This window comes from Idiotropiscis lumnitzeri, chromosome 2, assembly GCF_059441095.1.
Source record: "Idiotropiscis lumnitzeri isolate Australia: NSW breed Sydney's pygmy pipehorse chromosome 2, RoL_Ilum_1.0, whole genome shotgun sequence".
Lineage (NCBI taxonomy): Eukaryota > Metazoa > Chordata > Actinopteri > Syngnathiformes > Syngnathidae > Idiotropiscis > Idiotropiscis lumnitzeri.
Genome location: NC_142392.1, coordinates 18,079,372 through 18,095,346, shown reverse-complemented (window position 1 = coordinate 18,095,346; position 15,975 = coordinate 18,079,372).

Here is a 15,975-nt window from a genome sequence, read left to right as displayed (position 1 = left end):
CGCTCATATTGCTGTCTTAGATAATAATTATGCCCTAAGTATTTATAGCTATGTTGTGTCGGAATTACTCTCAGACTACGACGTGATGATCGACTCGTTTTATTTCCATCACGGACCACAACAACGCTACGTCACCACAAAACACACCCACTTCCGGGGTCCACTGTACCCAACCCTCTTCACGGGCTGTCCCCGCATATGCCCGTACATAACATTTACCCCCCCCTTTTGAAAAACGCTTGAGGAGCGTATGTATCAAAAGAATCAAACCCAAACGAACCGGATGAAGTCAATGCTGGCTCCCATCACAACGCATGCAAAATACTGTCACCAACCGGCGATACTCGAAACGGACATTACTCCAAAACATAGTCTCTCAAATGCCTCGGCTTCATCCGCACACGAGTTGGGTGGGCCTCTGGGCCAGGGCAGGCCTCCAGCTGTTCAGGTGGGTGGCCGGCTGCATCCTGCCGCTGTTCATCAGGGAAGGTGCAGTCCTCAAACATGGATGCTGTGTCCTCCAAACCTGCGTCGGCGCTCGAGGGCGGTGCCACCTTCCGAAGGCGACTGGCATGCCACCGTGACCCGTCAGTGAGCTTGAAAGTGGCCGGCCCGAGTTGGATGGCGATCTGCATTGGTGCGGACCAGAATGTGAGTAGTTTGTGGTCTCGGTTAGGCCGGCGAATGCGGACCCAGTCCCCCGTTGTGAGTGCAGGTGTCCTCACCCTCCGTCTCCTGTCGAACCGCCGTTTCATCTGACGCTGCATCTCCGTGACTCTGGCGCTGCAGCCGGGCGTCGCCCCTGGTGTGGTGACCGTTGGGGCCCGCAGCCGGTTCAGAGGGAGCTGAAGTTCCCGGCCTATCATCAGGAGCGCTGGGGAACTGCCGGTAGTCGAGTGTGGCGTTGCTCGGTAGTGGAGGAGGGTGCGGAGCAGCGCAGCTGAAAACTGTAGTCCATCTGCTAGGTGAGCCCTGATCCCGTTCTTTAAGGACTGGTTCAGACGCTCGACCCCTCCGTTTGCTTCCGGATGGTAAAAAGATGTGCGGATGTGTCTGATCCCTTTCTCCTCCAGGAAGGCGGCAAACTCCGCCGAAGCGAACTGTGGGCCGTTATCCGTGGTGATAGCGTTCGGATGGCCCCACCGAGAAAACACAGATGAGAGAAAGTCTATGACCACCCGAGTTGTGACAGACCCTGTGGCAACCACCTCCGGCCACTTCGAATGGAGGTCATATGCCACTAGGAGGAATCGTTGATGGTGCGGGACACCGTGAAGCTCGCCGCCGATGTCAAGCTGAATGTGTTCCCATGGTGCGGCAGGCCACTGCAAGGGCTGCAGGGGTGGCGTGGGCGGTGGTCCCGTCTTCCCACTAACCAGGCAGGCTGTGCAGTCCTTTACCATTGTTTCTATATCACGATCTATGCCAGGCCACCACACCAGGTCCCTGCAGCGGCACTTCACCTTGACAATCCCCAGATGGCCCTCGTGTGCCATGGCCAGGACACGTAGCCTGAGGTCATTGGGAATGACTGTGCGCAACCCCCGAGCCACGCAGACGCCGTTCCAACAGGTCAACTCATCCCGGACCCTGTGAAAGGGTGCCAACTGCTCCGGGACCTTGGCAGGCCACCCTTCCCGGATGTAAGTACGGAGCTGGCAAAGTGCAGGGTCCTTCTCTGACGCCATCTGTAGGTCCTCCAAGGAGACAGAGGCCTGGAGTGGGCCGTGGAGCATGAGGATGAATTCGGACTCCATCGCGTCCCGGCTTGAGTCGGACTTTGGGTCAGGGTTTGGGGAATCGAGTGCTGGGACAGGGTTGGCGCGAGAGAGCAGGTCCGCCACGACGTTTTCCTTGCCAGGAGTGAACAGAGTGGTGAAGTCGTATGGCTGGAGCCTCTCCGACCAGCGGTAGATCCTCAGCGGCTTGCGACCCGATCCCGATGTGGCGAGCAGGGCAGTGACAGCCTGGTGGTCGGTTCTCAGAGTGAAATGGCGTCCGTATAAATATATATGCCATCGCTCACACGCCCAGACGCAGGCCAGCGCTTCGCGCTCGCCCACTGAGTACTTCTGTTCGGCCGTGTTGAGTGACCTAGAAGCGAACGCCACCGGGCGCTCCGTGCCTCCTTGGATCTGGGAGAGCACCGCCCCGACTGCTGTGTTAGACGCATCGCATGTGACGAATGTCGGACTCTCCAGGTCGAAGAATGCCAGCACCGGTGGTGAGGTGAGCTGGGTCTTGAGTTGGCGGACGGCTGCGGAGCAGGCCGGAGTCCACTGCCAGACCGCGTCCTGTTTCAGGAGCTCGCGCAGCGGCGATGTAGTCTCAGAGTACCGGGGAAGGAAACGCAAGTAGTACGCCGTCATCCCCAGAAAAGACGACAGTTGGGCTGGACACGACGGCTCTGCCAGGCGCAGGACGGCCTCCACATTGGACTGTAGCGGGCTGAGGCCCGCGGCGGACAACCGGAACCCAACAAACTCGATGACAGGGGCTGCAAACGTGCACTTATCTTCGTTCAGAGTGAGGCCGTGGCTGCTGAGGACCTCCAAAACCCTCGCCAGTCGCCCGTCATGGATGGTTGGTGTCGCCCCATGGACCACAATGTCATCCAAGAAGACCACCACGCCCGGGATGCCAGGAAAATCGTTGACATAATTTTTTGAAAACAGCTCAGGGCTGAGCTGAGGCCGAAGGGCATCCTGGTGTAGCGGAACACCCCATCGTGTGTCACGAAAGCTGTCAGGTTGCGGCTGTCTGGGTGTAAAGGGACCTGCAGGTAGCCTTGGCGGAGATCCAGCTTCATGAAGACGGACGAGTTGTAGAACTGTGCTGCTAATTCCTCCACCGTGGGTAGCGGGTAGCGGTCCGGGACTACTGCCTTATTCACCGCTCTGAGGTCAACACACGGACGCAGGCCCCCAGACTTCCTCTTCGCCACCACCAGGTTTGAGATCCAGGGAGAGGCATCAATGCGCTCTATGATGCCCGCATCGGAGAGTTTCTGCAGCTCGGCAGTTACTTGGTCGCGCAGGGCGAGGGGCAGTCGGCGCAGGGGCTGAATCACCGGGCGCACCCCCGGTCGGAGGAGAGGCTGATGGTTGAAGGCGGTGAGGCAGCCCACACCGCTGAACAGATCTGGCCTGTTCTGGCGCCACGGTGAGATGACAGAAAGGATGGTGCCTCCCACACTGTCCAAGATGGCGAAACCCAGCTCGCTAAACAAATCCCAACCCATGAGATTGGCCCCCTGTCGAGACACTTGAAAGGTGAATGCGGGAAGAGTCTTCGTCCCGTAACGAACAGCCACCGTGATCGTGCCAGCCATCTTAATCTTTGAGTGTCCATAGCCATACAGATCCTCGGCGCTACCAGTGCGCGTCCAGTGTGGGAAGAGACGACGGACTGTTGTAGCATTCAACAGTGACCTGGAAGCCCCCGTATCCACCAGCAGTGGGAGGCAGGCCCCATCCAGCTCCACTGTACACCATTTAGCTGATCGGGTTTCGGTGGCTACTGTATGGATGATCGTTGGCGCTGGCCTCCCCGGCACACGTTGTGTAGCTTGGCTGCCTGACGCAGAGGAAGAGCGACAGACGCGGGCGAAATGATTCTGCTTCCCACAGCGTTGACACTTCTGTCCCTTAGCGGGGCAGTTCGGGGCCCCCCTCTGATGTGATGGTGAGCCACAGTTACTACAGGCTTTGCGTGCTGTAGCACCGTGGCGTGCTGTAAAGTTCACTTCCAGGTTGTCATCAGCATAGTCAGAGTCTGGAGCGTCCGTATGTGGTGCCACTGTTTGAGCTAATTGCATTGGTCTGGGGAAAAGGGAATTAGAGGCGGGCGTCAGCTGAGCTGTCAGCGCTGCTGCTGACTCCAGGTGAAACGCTAAATCCACTGCTTTGGACAGAGTAAGGTCATCCGGCATCGTCAGCAGCTTCTCCCTGAGCTTCGGGTTATTAGTGTGTTCCGCTAGCTGATCGCGTATCAGCTCGTCCTCCAGCACACCAAATTTACACAGGCTGGCTAGCCCTTTTAGATCAGCCACGTAGTGATGAACGGATTCGCCCGCCTGCTGCTTCCGTTGGCGGAAAACAATTCGCCGTAGCATGACATTCTGAGGGGCCGAAAAATGGTCCTTTAGCAGCCTGACACAGTTGTCGTATGTAGGCGCGGCACCGAGAGTCCGAAAAATCCGCTGCCCTTCGCTACCGAGCGAGTGAATCAGAAGGGCTTTCCTCCGAGCGTCGCTAGCGTCTGCCAGCCCGGCGGCCGTTATGAACGTTTCAAAAGACTCCAGCCAACGTACCCATGGAATTGGCGGGTCTCCCGGGAGGGCGAGGAACGGGGAAAGAGGTGCTAGAAGGGAATCCATTATCCTCGTCGCCAATGTTGTGTCGGAATTACTCTCAGACTACGACGTGATGATCGACTCGTTTTATTTCCATCACGGACCACAACAACGCCACGTCACCACAAAACACACCCACTTCCGGGGTCCACTGTACCCAACCCTCTTCAAGGGCTGTCCCCGCATATGCCCGTACATAACAAGCTATGCAAACAACCCCGTTTTTTGTGATACTTTATCAAAAAGCGTCTGACCATGTAAAGAATCGCCGCTTTAACAACTATTACGACATCCATATCAACCCATCCCTTAGGAGGATCAACCCATGACATATGTTGTACATCATCCTTGGAAATAGGTGCAGGTGCGGGGTCAGGGTCGTTGACGGTCTGAACCTTAGAGGGCTCAAGCGAACGGTTTGAGAACTCTTGTTCGGACCAACTAGGTACTCGTACCTCCTTGATTTGTGGAGATTCAGCCTGGTGGGACCAACTGGGCTGTTGTACCTTCTCGTTTTGTGAAGATTCTGCCGACGAGGTGGGGGTCATCGGAGGTGTCGACGGCGGCGTCATTGAAACGGGACGGCTCCACCCTGAATATGATGGCTCGCCAGTGTTGTACGAGGCTACAACAGGGGTTGGTAAGATTCCTGGGCCCCCCATCCACAAGGAGTATGATGGCACAGTCTGGTCCTCGCCTGTTTTTGTAGGGGGTCCATCCTGGTCTACATTTGTAGAGGTCTCAACCTGTTCCATGTTTGCAGTTGTCAGGGTTTCTACACCAACAACGTTTTCAACCATAGTCATGTCATGGTCGCATGTAGGTTCATCCACACCGCTATCTGTAATACAAAGATACCATGATTAAATATTATATAGCTATATAGTTAAAGATTAATTGCAACGTTTACCTGAAGATATTTCTGCAATGTTGTTAGAAACCTGATCAGGTGCAACGATGGTTGTCACCCTTCTCGGTGTGATGTCCATGACCATGCGGCGTCTTGTTCTGAGCGTCTTCATTTTTAGAGTAGGTCTGGCTCTTCAGCCGGAAAAATTGGTTTGTCTGTGCAGAGCGTGACTTGGGCTTTGGCTGTATTGAGACTGGGGTCGGGATATGATAGTAGGGGATGTGCTTATTTTTGACAGAAGCGTGATTCTGGGGGGCGGGCGGTGTTGTTTATGCTTACACACACGACCACAACTTGGTGGTCGTCTGTCTGTCCAACTATAGATAAGAAATACGTGAAAACATGTCGAAGCTTGTTGCAAAGATGACTTGGGGATGTCTACAGACAAGATGATGTTCCTCCTTGAAAGGAAAAATAATTGGTAAAACGACCTTAATGATATCTTAGCTTAGCTGCTATTTCTTAACCTAAACGCATGTTGTTTCTTAGCTGTATTCTATTTTCTTAACCTAAATGTATATTGTTTCTTAACCTAACTACATACTATTTCTTAGCTGTACGCTGTTTCTTAGCAGCATGCTATTTATTTTATATATCTATATATATATATATATATATATATATATATATATATATATATATATATGCTATTTATTATATATATATATATATATTTATATATATATTTATACTATAATATATATCTATAATAATATATAATATTCTAATATCTAATATTTCTTTGCTTACCTGTATAAACTACAAACATGGGGGTTGCCTAGCTGTGTGCTATATTCTTAACCTAGCTGTATTCTATTTCTTAACCAGGCTGGTTGCTATTTTACTCAGCGTATGGACTACAAAAAAGGACTACAAACATGGGGGCTGCCGGCAGTAGGAAGGCTGTGACGTACAGGGAAATAGGAGGGTGCGAGGGGCGGGAGGGGTGGAGACATCACCCTTCATTTTTCTCGCCCGGGGCGGGATAAATGACGGCGTTTGACTGTCCAAATGTAGCCAACAAATACATGTCCAGACATGCAAACATGACTAGGCAGATTTTACAAAAAAGGCAAGTGGTCTGACGACCGGATGTCGACAGTTGCCCGCCACTCACTATCTTTTGAAACACCTTGAGGCTGCTGCAGGCTTGAAGGGTGTCTATGGCCGGCGTCTTGCCCGGACAACCCCCCAAGCATGCACAATACCATGTTTAAACTTATGTCGCTGGGAATATGTCCAGACATGTTTGCAAAAAGGGCAAATATCAACCGAATAAACATATTATTCAAAGGTTGTACTAGCCAGTATACTAGTAGGCTAGTGAGGTATTGACTGTCTGTTTGTTTGCTTAGATTGGCTTGGCTTGACGCGCTGGCGGCTTTGCTACCTGTGATTGCTTTGCGATGTTATTCACCAAAGAGTCCATGAGTATCTTGTTAAAAGGTTAGGTTTATTTATCAATCGTCAATATTAAAATCAATCTAAAACACCATAAAGTTGCACACGCTCCGCCCAAGCGGTCAAAAACCTGTATGCCCTTTAAGTCCGTACCTGGGCATACCTTCTTCCTCTTCCCTTTTATATAATCAGTCAGAGCTCCACACAGTGCTCAACAAAAGTAATACACACACACATTTGACCCCTATTTGGCGTCTACACACCGGCCCCTAATTGACATGGTTCACAAACATGGCAATTCCTAAAATATATTCCCCCCCGCCCGAACATTTTAAATAAATTAGGTCTCACAGACTAAGCATAATTTGGAAATTGGTCTTTCAACTATATTGGATTTTGTTCTCAATTTTACGGATCTCACTAACCCAAGTGCATCTGCATAAACTTCCAAGACTCTCCCTAGAAGCCAGGATCCCCGTGGAGCAGATGGATCCATAATGGTCACAATGTCTCCGACAGCCAGGTTCCTTTTCTTGTCATTCCATTTCTGTCTTTGTTGAAGCAATGGCAAGTACTCACGAACCCATCTCTTCAAAAATAAATCAGTAAGGAATTGGATTTGCTTCCACCTCCTTTTCCCATACTGGTCCTCAGCCGAAAAGACACCAGGCAAAATTGACGGCTTCCCTCGTAACAGGAGAATATGATTGGGCGTGAGTGGTTCCAAGTCATTGGGGTCATCTGACAGCTTGGTGATTGGTCTATCATTCAAGATAGCTTCTGCCTCACATAACACTGTTGCCAGTCCATCATCATCCAAGGTTTGTTGACGTAAAACAGAGTTTAGGACCCTTCTCACTGAACAAATCATCCTCTCTCAAACGCCGCCAAAGTGGGAGCACGGAGGTGGGTTAAAAGTCCAATTAACTCCAACTTGCGCAAGATGTCCTGTTATCGCTGCCTGATCCAAATTGGCTAGAAATATGCAGACCTTTACCAAGGATGACTGGATGCTTGGCCTCCTCTGGCATTGCACCTTTGCCTAGCCTACCTCCAACTCTTAGCAGCCCATCATCTAAGGTAGGGTCCAATTTACAGATAGGGCTATGGCGGCTCACACTCGAACCCTTTGCAAGAGCTTCTATTTCCAACTTAAACCTCTGATGCTGACAGTAACGGATGATGGAAATTTCAGCATCTTGTAAATCTTTTAATGCTAAAATGCGTCTTTGTGGCTTTCTGATGGGCTTATCACATAACACGGTGACATTTCTTGAGGGAAGCACCTGCTTGTTCCCCTTGCACTTTTCCTTCAACCATGATTTCAACTTTGAATACCCAGACGCTGCTCTTTTTAGCCTTCTCCAATCTGAGAAGAATAGGATCAGATGATCTGTTGGTACAGGAGTGCACACACTGACAGCATGAGCTGCTGCCTCCTTCCTGACTTCTTTATCTTCCACGTCCAAAGAGACATCCAGCAGTGTCTGTGGCCACTGATCCTCTTCCCTACACAGGTATTCTGGTCCTTCCAGCCATCTTCTGCTTTTCAAAAAGTCAGAAACACTCAGACCTCGCGACACATAATCAGCTGGATTCTCCCTTGTACCAACATGTCTCCATTGTGCAGGCTCAGACAAGTCTCGTATTACGGCAACTCGATTTGCAACAACTGTATAAAATCGCCGATCTTCATTGCAAACATACTTCAGCACGGATGTGCTATCGGTCCAAAACACAGACCTATTAAGGTGCATTCCAAGCTCAGCCTTGATCATAGCATCCATCTTCACAACAAGAACAGCTGCAAACAGTTCAAGTCGGGGAATAGTCACAACCTTTAAGGGTGTTACTCTACCCTTGCCAAGGAGAAAGGATACGTGAACTTGGTTTTCGTCGCTCACTAAACGCACATCTGTGACAGTTCCATAGCCTCCTTCGCTGGCGTCAGAAAAATTATGTAATTGTGCCTGCTTTACAGCTACAAACCCAGCTGGTCTAATACACCGGTCAACTTTAAATGTAGCTAGCTGGCCCAAGTCCTCCAACCACCTTCTCCATCGCTTTAAAATGTCTTGTGGCAATGGATCATCCCAACTACCGCCCCTTCTACACAGCTCCTGTTGCATTATTTTTGGCCTGAAGGGCCACTGGCGCCAGGAAACCCAATGGGTCGTAAACAGAACTGTTGACTGATAGCATCCCACGTCTGGTCAGAGCCTGATGCTTTATTTCCGATCCAAAGACGAAAGCATCCGTCTCCACACACCACTGAAGACCAAGCGCTCTTTCTACTGGAAGCTTATCGTTGTCCAAATCCAACATCTTCAGCTCTTTGACTCTCCATTCTTCAGAGATGGCTTGCAAAACAACACGACTGTTGCTAATCCACTTTTCCAAGGCAAAGCCTCCTTGTTGACAGAGAGCAATGAGGCCCTGTATCAGCTGGATAGCTTTTGTGACAGTGGCTGTGCTCTTCAGACAATCATCAACATAAAAGTTCTGTTGAACAGCTTCTATAACAACCGGTAGGCACTTAGACTGATTGTCTTGAGCCATTCTTCTCAGAGCATAAGCTGCGCAACTTGGTGATGAGATGGCTCCAAATAAATGCACCATCATTCTGTAAGGCACTGGTTGTTGTGTTGTGTCTCCATTAGGCCACCACAAAAAACGTAGAAAGTCCCGATCCTCCTCTGGCACACGGACTTGATGGAACATAGCTTGAATGTCTCCCATGAAGGCTGTTGGCTGTTGTCTAAACCTCATGAGGACGCCCATCAACGTGCTTGTGAGAAGGGGCCCTTGCAGCAGCTCCGTATTCAGGGACAAGCCTTTAAACGTGGCACCGCAGTCAGACACGACACGCAGTGTTCCCTTTCTGGGATGATGGACACCATGATGGGGAATATCCCAAACTCTTCCTGAATCAAGGTCTCTTTGATCATCAGGTACTTGTTCTTGTAACCGTTGTTGGGCCACAGCAAAATTGTTTGGCAAGAAGACATCTTTCTTCTTGAAAGGTAAGTTCATAGTATACTTTCCATCCTGTAACTTGGCAGATGTTTCCATTATATTGCGAGACTGCTGGTCTTCTCTTGACATTTCCTGGCTTTCCATGTGCTTCTCGCAGAAATCATGATTATACTGGTTCATTAGCAGCTCCTCCAGCCTGCTGACACCAATTCTATTCACAGATACGACAGAAGCTTCCATCCTACTATTCCCATCCAGTGGGCCATTAACCACCCAGCCGAGCGCAGTTTTGACAGCATACGGACCATTACCTTGACTATTAATAACTTCCCATGGCTCCAATAGCTTGGGTGCATTGATCCCGATCAACAGGTCAACCTTGGCTTGAATGGTCGGTACCTGTATACCTGACAAATACGGCCATTTAAGGAGGTCTTGAGATGTTACCATATCGTCTGTAGTGACTGGCATTTGCGCCTGTGTAAGCACTTCCGGCAGTGGATGGAACTGAGAGCTTTCCAGGCCGGCCACCTCGAGATTAAAAAGTGAAAAGGCATGACTCATCTTTGTTTGACCCATTGTTCGTATCAGGACTTGGGTTCTCTTTCCAGAGAGGTTCAAGCGATTCATCAGTTGTTCAGAACAAAATGTTCCGGTGCTGCCTGGATCCAAGAATGCATATGTTAAGATCACACAGTCACCTTTGGCAGCTTTTACTTTAACAGGCAGCACTGACAACATGGTGCGACAATTGCCGGCCCCTGTATGTCCACAAGTCGTGTGAGAAATGGGAGTAAGCTCTGGTGTTTCCAACTCTTGTTGAGGAGCAGTTGCCTGTCTATTTATGTGCAACACTGTTGGATGATTTTGCTTGCAAATGTCGCATTTCAATCTCATATCACAGTCACGGCTAATATGTCCATGACGAAGGCAGCCAAAACATAAACCTCTTCTCTTCAAAATAAACAGCTTGTCAGTGTGTTTCTTTCTTCCAAACTGCTTACAATTTTCCGGCAAATGTTCCAGTGAGCAAAAAACACAACGGCCATTTTCATAGTCTTCGAAGGAGTGTGGCTGCTTAACCTTGGGAGGATCTGTCTCAGTCACGGTACTGGCCACCACGTTCCCCTTCACTCGACTGCCCACATATGACCTGCCTTGACTTATCGATGTTGAGTTAGGGCTGTAATCATGCAGATCTCCAAAGAAGGGGTCCGAAAGAATTCTTACGTGCCGCTCTATGAACTGTACCAAGTCAACAAATCTAGCTCTGTATCCTGTCGATTCCATGATGTCATGAGCCTTGCCACGCCAACGTTCTCGTAATTTATAGGGCAACTTGGCCAAGATTGCCCTCAAGTTCGCAGGCATGTCCAGTTCCTGCACATACTCCAGCTCCTCCATGATGTTACAGCAGCCGCGTAGAAAAAAGGAGTAACTGTGCAGTGCCTTTGTGTCATCTGTTTTTATTGCTTGCCATGACAGAGCCTGACTAATGTATGCAGTGGCCGTTTTGTAAGGATTTCCAAAATGATCCTGGAGCAAAGCCTTGGCCACGGCATAACCACGATCTGAAGCCATGTGTTGACAACTTCGCACAAGTTCCTGAGGTTGCCCTCGGGTGTATTGCTCCAAATAATACAAACTGTCTGCTGCGGCTGCTTTACTTTCCACTCCTTGCTCAAATGCTTTAATGAAAGTTCTGTAGTGCAATGGATCACCATCAAATATTGGAATGTCTCTTGGTGGAAGTGTCATTGAACGCTGTTGGTTCATTAAGGCTGCTGTAATCTCAGTTTGTCTACTCATAATGGTCAAAAGGTCTGCAGGAACCTGTGAAGTGGTTGATGAATGAGCTTGCGCATCACTTTGTGTTGACCGTACCTTTACTTCCATTGCTTTTCCATCTTGCTCCACCAAAGGGTGCTCCTGATTTGTGTTCCATTTCCTTTGTTCCAGGAGGTTATGCTGTTGCTTTATATTTGATGCAATCAATTTCTTTGGCCTCACATTCGTTGTTTTGTTTTCCATTTGTGGCATCCTGAATCTCTCCTTTTGTTGTGCTGTTTCCATATCATCATGATGAGGTTTAAACTCTTGGACTGTGGGGTTTAAACCTTGTCCATTCATTGCTCCATTTTTCTTTACAGTTGACTGCGCTTGAGACTGGCCCTCTTCAATGGCATTATAAATGTCCATCCGCGCTTCAAATGCCACCAGTTCCGCCTCCAAATTAAGCATCTCCATTCTTCTCCTTAGTTTTGCTTCTTCTTCTTCAATAGCATGTCGTTGTTCCAATATTTTCACACGAGCCAGCACTGCAGCTCTTTCCGCTGCTGCCTTTAGTTTAGCAGATGAAGCAGAGGACTTGGTACTTTTTTTGCTAACCCTGCTGCTCACGTTTGACACACTATCTTCAGGAGAGATTTCATCATTAGCATAACCTTTATCGGTTTCTTTTATGATTTCTTGTATTTGTGTTGAACCTTGAGAAAGCCATAGATTGACCCTTGAAAAACACTCATTGTTTGGGATCATTTTGGCTTGAAACCATATTTCGTGCTTTTCACCCTCTTCAACAGACAACAAACCCATCATTGAATCATGTACATTTTTAGCATCAACACACAACCCTTTCAACTCATCAAGACCATTTATCACCTTGGTTTTATCACCATGAGACATGAATGCATTCAAATCGCTTCTAATTTTACTTACATTGTTAAGTTTACATTTCCTATTGTTTTGTAACCTTTCAAGTTTATCAACCAAACCCTTTTCTGTTAATTTAACAATACGTTTTTGAGTTCCCGAATCATTAAGTACTTCATTTTCATTATTTGTGTCCATGTCCGCTGCACAGGCTTCCATTGTACGTGCTGGCAGTAAACGCAACGCAAAGTTCAGCTCAGGTGATCACGCGAAGGTTGGTCAGTGAGTCACGTGATCCAGCGCAATTTGTAGAACCGCGACGTTCGAAGTAATTTTAACGCACGCAGCGTTACCAATGCATTGGATTTTTTAATTTTTTTAAGTGTGCACACAATTGGCCATCGACAGTGTAGCGCTACATATACCTCTCGTTGGGCGCCTTAATTGTAAATCCACACGATGGCGTCGGTGCTCCAATCCACTTGGTGGTCAGCAGCACTCCTCTGGATTAGCCATGTTAGCAACCATCACGTCTGGTTGCGAAGTCGATCAACGCCGGCTGCTCCTCCACACACCGGCTTCCCCGATCGTCCCACGCCGTCTGCGTTACTCCAACTGATCCGTCGTTTTCTCCAACACAGTCTGTGTTTGGGCAGGTTTTTGACAGTGTACTAGCCAGTATACTAGTAGGCTAGTGAGGTATTGACTGCTTGTTCGCCTAGATTGGCTTGGCTTGACGCGCTGGCGGCTTTGTTACCTGTGATTGCTTTGCTATGTTATTCAACAAAGAGTCCATGAGTAGCTTGTTAAAAGGTAAGGTTTATTTATCAATCGTCAATCTTAAAATCAATCTAAAACACGATCCATAAAGTTGTACACGCTCCGCCCAAGCCGTCAAAAACCTGTATGCCCTTTAAGTCCGTACCTGAGCACACTTTCTTCCACTTCCGTTTTATATAATCAGTCAGAGCGCCACACAGTGCTCAACAAAGGTCATACACACATACATTTGACCCCTATTTGGCGTCTACACTCACTCAGTGGTGCGTAAGTGTGTTTCTGGATATTATTTGTCCAGCCGTGGTGTCATAAATGATGGTGTTTTGATGGGGATTCCTTCAAGAAGGAGAAAGTAGGACTTCACTGAAGGCTCAGGTGTGAAATGCACTGAAGTAACTTAAAAATTAAAAGTAAAAAATTTTCGATTGTTGAAGAATGTGCAAGCAAGAACTCAATCTGATCGAAATGTTGTGCTTTGACAAATGTTGAAAATAATGATATTTTCCAGGAGGTATATATTTTTTGTTGCTTATTCATTCAATTCTATACTTATTTCAATATTTGAGTATTATTTTTCTTTCAACATGTAGTATATTTTGTCTTTGAAGTGTGGGTCCTTGCTGCCTTCTGAGAGGCAGCCGAGCAAGGCTGGATTGGTGATGGAAAAGAACTGGTTCGAAAAAGATTTTTTTCTCGTCACATGCTGATGTCAAAAGAAGTCTCCCCAAAAACGTGTGAGCCCCCTCTCAGACATTCCCTTCTTCTACGGAATGCCCAAATAGGACATGAATATCTAATTTTCCCTTGTTGCATATGCATTCCCATCACGCTAGTCTTCGGGATTTCCCTCCAAAAGTCCCCCAGAGGGAGAGCAGATGCGTCTCCCCGTTGATACGACCAGTCTACTCGTGACCACCTTAAATTACTCTCATACCCTGGAAGGTCACTGACCTGGCGAGAGAATTGCCCCCACCATAAACAATGCTCAGGCCTATTTTCTCTTAGGGCAGTATCTGGTTACATCGGAACTTCAGAACCAAGACTGGTCACTTCTGTGAGCTCCAGTCCCTTCATAGTTTCATAAAGAGAATTACTGCCCATATCTAAATTAGGCCATTTAAAAATACACAACTTTTTTTGAAATTCATTTCAATGTATATTTAAGATTGCTTATGTAATAATTAGAATTAGAATATTTATTCAATTATTTTAATGTGAAATTATATCAATATTAATCTAAACCTTTTTATTTCACTCTTGAATATTTCTTAACATATTTGTTCATTTGAATATGTATGCAATTTAAATTATTCCATCCATCCAGCCATTTTCTGCCGCTCATCCGGGGTCGGGTAATTGAATTAATTTAATACCTAAGTATTTTTTATATTTCAATATTTATTTCAAGATTAACTCTTCTCAATGTGTTCAATATTTATAAAATGTTTCTATATTTCTTATTAATTGCATTAAGTCTGTATGTCGTTGCTAATTTTACATTTCAATATTTCCCGATATCATTATATAAGCAATCCAAAGTATAAAAAATATAATATAGCATGAAAAAAGTATTTTGTATATTTGACAAAATGACAGTTTTTCCGCAGTGAGATTCTGCTTAGCAACAAACCCCAAACACTTGATAGAGCTCAACCTAGAAAGAGAAACTGAGACTGCTTGCGTTTCTCTTCCTTGTTTTTTATAGTTCAACTTCTACATCAGTTTTTCACCTTTTCACACAGCGTAATGAAGGCCAGTTGAGCAAGTGGAACAAGTGATTTTATTGATGATTGTCGAAGGCACCGATTTCATAAGCACCGTTTCTTCTCACACTTTTTCCATTAGGTATGATTAAAAAGACAACTGAAAAGCATAATGTTAAAAAATGTTATTCCAGGCAAAGGCAATAAATTTTATTTCCATGTTTGATGTAAGCACCAAAACAAATCATCACTCAGACATGATGCTTATTCTGACACTAATCACATTGGCCTTGTGTCAATAAAAGAGCTTTGCAAAATTCAATTTCATCATATTTTATTGAAAATCACATTTACATCTTACCACAAAGAGTCGGTTCTTTCATTTTTTTTTCTTTTTTTAATCTTCAAGGATCGCTGCAATTCTCGCCAGCACAATCGTGTCTCTCAGCTCCCTGTTTAGTGACAAATTTTTTAGAACAAACGCTGCAACTGAATGGCTTGTCCCCACTGTGTGTTCTTGTGTGGTTTCGTAAATGCGACTTTTGAGAGAAACTCTTGGCACAAACTGAGCAGGAAAAAGGTTTTTCTCCAGTGTGTGTTCTTGTGTGAACTGTTAAAATTGACTTTACATTAAAGCTTTTGCCACAAACTGAGCAGGAAAAAGGTTTTTCACCACTGTGTGTTCTTGTGTGGCGTGTTAAATTAGACTTGTCAGAGAAACTCTTGCCACAAACTGAGCATGAAAAAGGTTTTTCTCCACTGTGCTTTCTTGTGTGATATGTTAAACCTGCCTTTTGAAAGAAGCATTTTCCACAAACCGAGCAAGAAAAAGGTTTTTCTCCACTGTGTGTTCTTGTGTGGATTGTTAACGTTGACTTATGCAGGAAGCTTTTGCCACAAACCGAGCAAGAAAATGTTTTTTCTCCACTGTGTGTTCTTGTGCCCAGTTTTAAAGACAGCTTTGAAGTTAATGATTCAGTGTGACATGCCCTTTCACCTTTAGCTTGCCCATTATCATCATCATCGTCATGAGCGTCTGATAATGTGTCCTCATTTTGTGCTTGTGATGGCCCCCATTGGTCTTCATCACCTTCTGTTGTCACGTGATGACTTGAGCTGCTGCTTGGAGGCTCCGCCCCTCTCTTGTCCTCACGCTGATCCTTGTTTTCATCATCAGTCTTTATATGGACAACGTTCAC